Genomic DNA, 5,908 nt, shown 5'->3' on the forward strand with positions numbered 1-5,908 from the left:
CGCACCAGTACCTCTTTAGGTTACTGCAAAAGTCTGGCTTTCCCGAAAAGTATATGGAGTGTGTGGGATTGCTGTATCACCAGCAAATTCATGGTTAACGGGAACCTGACAAAAGCAGTCGATATCAACTGCGGTGTAGGTCAGGGTTGTCCGTTATCTGCCCTCCTCTACGTTCTATGTGTAGAACCGTTTTAATGAAAAAACAATGAAACATATCAATGTTTTAATTCTCCTTATTTATTTAGAACCACTACTACAAAGTAACAAGCACATTCCTATTTCTAATACTGTGTTTCATGGTGGTCTCTACTCCCTTGGGTGTCTACTGTATTTGTCTACGTGATGGTGCTTGAGTGGAAATTAAGCAGTTCTACATTTTGACCTCTCAATGGCGTCAGAGTAAATCAATCATTATGAAGCGTCGGCATATGTCAGAATCAGAATCATCTGTATTTGCCAAGTATGTCCAAAAAACACAAGGAATTTGTCTCCGGTAGTTGAAGCTGCTCTTGTACGACAACAGACAGTCAATTGACAGAGAACACTTTTGAGACATAAAGACATTGAGAAAAAACAGTCACTGAGCAAGAAAAGGGTTGCTAGTTATCTGGTAATGCCGGTACATAAATTTTTGACAATTGTGCAAAAAGATGCAGAGTCCGCTAGCACTTAGAGCAGTTCGAAAGACTAATATTGCAAGAGTCCGGTGCAATGACCATTGTGCAAAGGGCGCCGAGACTTCAAGCGAGTAGTGCGATAATCTGGGACACAGATATGCAAATAGTGCTTCGTGGCGAGACAACTACAGTGAGTGCACGAGTAATGTATAATTGGCCCCGCAGAAATGTGACAACAAACTCAAGTCAAAAAATTGCCAGCATGTTGTAAGGGAATTGTAGGTTAGGTGTTTAAGAAGTTGATTGCAAGAGGGAAGAAGCTGTTGGAATGTCTGCTAGTTCTAGTTTGCATTGATCGGTAGCGCCTACCTGAGGGAAGGAGCTGGAAGAGCCGGTGACCGGGATGTGGAGGGTCCGAGAGGATTTTGCACGCTTTTGTTTCCACTTTCACCTTCAATTTGTTTGTTAATGTCATTTTCATTATCCTGCGCCCTTTCCTTACCAGCTTTCAACTTGTTGGCAAAGGATTTAGGGCAATTTCTGAAGAAATGGTTTGATTCTCCACAGAGATAGCACTTTCTGCCATTGGTACGTTGTTCAAATGTATGTCCAATTTCTCTACATTTTCCACAAATGATTTGTTGACACACCTCTGCCAGGTGCCCATGTTTGCCACACTTATGGCAACGCTTGGGTTGACCCTGGTAATGAATGTAGGCTCGATTTTCTCCCAAGACTATCACTGATGGGAGATGTTTCAGCCCCTGTAAGCCCTGAGGGTCTTGCCATTGTTGAATGGGGACCCTGCCAGGGACAGTTCCAAATGCCATCTATATCTCTCACTTCATAGGTTGGCCTTTAACTGTGCAATATCTACCCAGCCAAAAACAAATGTCACCTGCATTCACTGTCTCATTCTGACAATGACTGTTTTAGCCGCATTATCAGTCAGTTTTTCAACATTAAATGCAGAAAACTGGGCCTTCACATCTTCATAACGAGACCAAAATTCACAAAGGTTTAAGCAGAAATGAAACTTACATCAATAGACAATTTAAAGCTTCAGCCTTAAACTTTAAAGTTTGTTGAATGAACTTTTGGGAAAAATCCAATCTGGACATGACCAAGGTCTCACCCTTTCCTTAAATAGGAAACACATGCTGTGATGCTTCCACATGCCAGCATAGATGGCCGACTTGGTAGAGGTACTACAAGCTAAAAACTAAAGTGTGACAAGTAACAATTTGACTTCAAGGAGGCAATCGCAGTCTTAGCCAAAAGACTGAGAAGCAATACCAACAGAAGGCCATAAAACAGAACCTCATTCGCCACCTACAAGTTACGGTGGTACATATCGACATGATAATCACATATGGGTCACATTTGGACAACTATATATGGTTTTGAATGAATGTCAACCATGTTGTTTTTCAACGTTTTATCGAAAGAATGTTGCCTGATGCTCATGTTTTTTGGTCACGTGGTCCACGTCGATCCAATACATTAACTTATGTTATTTAGCACTGTAATAAGTCTTAAACATCCATCCATCCATTTTCGACTCCCATGTATTATAATTTTGTTATTTTATTTTATGTTCATGCTCTGATTTTTTTATTTTTCTTTACTTAAAGTTACTTGAGTAATTTTTTTCATTGAGTACTTTCAAAGGAACGCAGGACATTTTTTAAAGAACTGCAGGCCTCCCTTGCCTCAGTTGGGGTCAGTGTTCATGACACAACAATCCGGAATATCTATCCATCCATTTTCCGAGCCGCTTCTCCTCATGAGGGTCGCGGGCATGCTGGAGCCTATCCCAGCTATCATCGGGCAGGAGGCGGGGTACACCCTGAACTGGTTCCCAGCCAATCGCAGGGCACATACAAACAAACAACCCTTCGCACTCACATTCACATCTACGTGCAATTTAGAGTCTCCAATTAATGCATGTTTTTGGGATGTTTTTGTTTTGGTTTTTCCATCAGGTCACGTGAAACTTGCCGCCGGCTGGCAGCTCCCCTTGGCATGTGGTGGCCCAGTCCGCCTTGGGTCATAACTGCAGCAGCAGTTTCTATAGTGTAGTGGTTATCACGTTTGCCTTACACGCGAAAGGTCCTCGGTTCGAAACTGGGTGGAAACAGCTTATCTTTTGAGCTAATGTCTGTAGTTTGCCGGCCCCGTTATACGTCTCAACAGATGCAAAAGTAAGATTTTTCCGGTACTACTTCTCAGATGTTCCAAATGTCAGCGATATGGACACAAGGGAGACAGAGTTGTTCAAAATGTGGAGGAGAAATCCGGAGAAAACCCACACAGGCACGGGGAGAACATGCAAACTCCACAAAGGCAGGACCGGGGATTGAACCACAGTCCTCAGATCTGTGAGGCAGACGCTCTAACCAGTCGTCCACCGTGCCACCACAATCAGAATAGACTGAGTAAAAACGGCTGCAGCAGGATAACGATCCAAAACACCAGCCAATCAACTGAATGGCTTAAAATGACAAAATGAAGGTTTTTGAGTGGCCTCGTCAAAGTCCAGATTTGAATCAGATTGAAATGCAGTGGCATGACCTTAGAAAAGGGCATTCATGGTTGAAAAACCTCAATTTTTGCTGAATTCAAACAATTCTGCAAGGAAGACTGGGCCAAAATATCTCCACAGAGATGTGAAAGACTCATTGCCAGTCAAAGAAAATCGTTAGACAGTCTAAATATTTGACCACAAGTAACGTTACAAAACTGAAATTGTGTTCTTATTTGTGGACAGGGGGGCACCTGATGAGGACATACAACAACTAAACAATAGGACAAGAGAGGACAGAAAAGGGCCGGGCAGGATGTGGGAAATGAGCAAGGCGGTGCTACTGAGTGGTGCGGTGGGATTCTTTTTTTTAGTGTTTAAACATCTGCAAGAACCTGTGAGATGATATCTTAATATAACCTCCGTTATTATTTGTGGTCCCAGCACAAGCAATCAAGCCTATTGTACAGGATGTGGGAAATGCGCAAGGCGGTGTTACTGCTGAGGGGTGCGGTGGGATGCTTTTATAGTGTCTAAACACGATTGGTTGTTATGTTCGCCGAACACGCTTTTACCTTCCCTTCACCTCGTGTCAAGCACACGTCAATGCACCTGAACGCATCGCCAATTCCAGGAAGCGAGGCAGTTTGCTGGTCCTGCTAACAGATAGCACGTTAGCAACAGTTTGAGTTATGTAGTGGTTGTTATGTTCGCCAAACGAGTACGGTCCCTGTTTGGAAACAAGGATGATGGGCTTTTTTGTTTTCCCGAAAAGAAGAGCCCCACCAAAAGCTAAAGACCACATTATATGAACTCCCCTTCGGAGAATCGAACCCGGGTCTTCCACACGACAGGCAGAGATACTGTCCACTATACTAACGAGGAGTCTTTTACCTTACCTTCAGCTAGTGTCAAGCACACGTCAATTCACCTGAACGCATCGGCAATTCCAGGAAGCGAGGCAGTTTGCTGGTCCTGCTAAATGATAGCACGTTAGCAACAGTTTGAGTCATGTAGTGGTTGTTATGTTCAGAATAATCTTTATTTGCCAAGTATGTCCAAAAAACACACAAGGAATTTGCCTCCGGTGGTTAGAGCCGCTCTAGTACGACAACAGACAGTCAATTTACAGACTTCTTTGAAGACCCCAACCCCTGTTGTAAAACAAAGACAGGTTAGTGTCCGAAAAGACAAGGATAGCACTCATAAATGCAAAAATGGCCGTAGGAATTCCATTGATGTAGAAATACGAAGAAAAGATGGTTAGCTAGATAACTGCTCAAAACCGTCTCAAAAGAATTCGGACTTCAGTAATGCTTAAATATCCTCCATTATGACTTATCATTTGTAAATATTCAATTCTGCTTGTGAGTTGGTTACTTGGTGGGCTGGTCTGTCAAAAACTGCATGTCTGCTTTGGGGTACTACTGCACCCACAGTTTCCGTAGTGTAGTGGTTATCACGTTCGCCGAACACGTGAAAGGTCCCCGGTTCGAGACCGGGTGGAAACAGTTTCTTGCTTGTCAGGGAGCTGTTCTCTGTGGTCTGCTGGGGATGTTCTGCAGTAAAAGTTACCATAGCTTTGTGGTGTGCATGTGCACATCATGTGTGAAAGGTTCCTGGTTCAAAACTTTGTATGAGCAAGGTCTCGTTAATATTATTTTTTTTTTTTTTAAATTCATCTGCCTTGAAAAACAGCTCCGACAAAAACCTTCTCCCCGTCGGGAATCAAATCTTGAGCTCCTGCTCGGACACCGTGAATAGTTCTGCCAGTGAAGTGGGAATCAGGATCGAGAGGCTACGTGTGAAGATTCTCAACTTGTGTGTGTGTGTGTATTTTGACAACTGCGTTCCGTTTGTCTCAAAAGTAAATGCGCGTGGCTGCTGATCTACAAACGCACCATCAACAATACAAAAACAGAATTTAATATTTACAAATGATGAGTCATGATAAATGCACAGACAACATCAAAATAAACGTGTAAATTGCAGATATGTTTGCGAATTTGAAAAACACGTATTTAAGTCACAGATATATTTGTGTCAAAGATTTTGACATAAATCTCTCCCCATAGTTTTTCATGGCAGATAAAACGAAAAGAGAATAACTAACAAGCTTTGTTTCCACCCGGTTTCGAACCAGGGACCTCTTGCGTGTGAGGCAAAAGTGATAACCACTACACTATGGAAACTGCAAAGATGCATTGTCTAACCGCCCCAACAGTACTTTGGGAGCTGCCAGCCAGCAACCCTGGAAAAAAAAAATGCATTTGACGTAGTTTTGGACAGTAAATCGTGGAATAATCAATCATTGATTCATTCGTTCATCTTCCGTCCCGCTTCTCCTCACTGGCCTTGGAAAAGTCTGAGGCGCTCCCTTCAGGCCAGAGGGCACAAGAAAAAATTCCAACAGCTATCGCAGTTTTGGGCACATCCTCCTCCCATGTGTCTCTAACCCTTCCCAGCATTCCCTCCAAGTGTCGACAAAGCACCAACAGCTGCAGAAACGTGCGTACGCCAGCCATTTCACTCTTGATACATCTGAACTTTGCCGTGAAAAAGAATGTACGCCACGTTTTTGTGCAGACATTTTCTGGATTTGAGCGTACGCCATGTTTCAGACAGAAAGCCATGCAATTTTTTGTACATGAGGCCCCTGATGACTTGTTTCTCCTGGATGTGTAGATGGTAGTCATGACTCTGTTTCTTTTGTCCTTGTTTCCTATTTTTAGTTTTAGGATTTTTTTTTTTTTAGATGATTGATTCC

The 5,908-nt window shown here is 42.9% G+C and overlaps 3 non-coding genes across 3 annotated transcripts; 2 read left to right on the plus strand and 1 right to left on the minus strand.

Moving 5' to 3' along the window:
- The first annotated feature begins 2,684 nt into the window (after positions 1–2,684).
- Positions 2,685–2,757, plus strand: trnav-uac (transfer RNA valine (anticodon UAC)). Its single transcript has one exon. It is a non-coding gene; the product is annotated as a tRNA-Val (tRNA).
- Positions 2,758–4,579: 1,822 nt separating this feature from the next.
- trnav-aac (transfer RNA valine (anticodon AAC)) lies at positions 4,580–4,652 on the plus strand. Its single transcript has one exon. It is a non-coding gene; the product is annotated as a tRNA-Val (tRNA).
- Positions 4,653–5,260: 608 nt separating this feature from the next.
- Positions 5,261–5,333, minus strand: trnav-cac (transfer RNA valine (anticodon CAC)). Its single transcript has one exon. It is a non-coding gene; the product is annotated as a tRNA-Val (tRNA).
- Between the last annotated feature and the right edge of the window lie 575 nt (positions 5,334–5,908).

Source organism: Phyllopteryx taeniolatus, unplaced genomic scaffold, assembly GCF_024500385.1.
Source record: "Phyllopteryx taeniolatus isolate TA_2022b unplaced genomic scaffold, UOR_Ptae_1.2 contig_256, whole genome shotgun sequence".
In the NCBI taxonomy this organism is placed as follows: domain Eukaryota; kingdom Metazoa; phylum Chordata; class Actinopteri; order Syngnathiformes; family Syngnathidae; genus Phyllopteryx; species Phyllopteryx taeniolatus.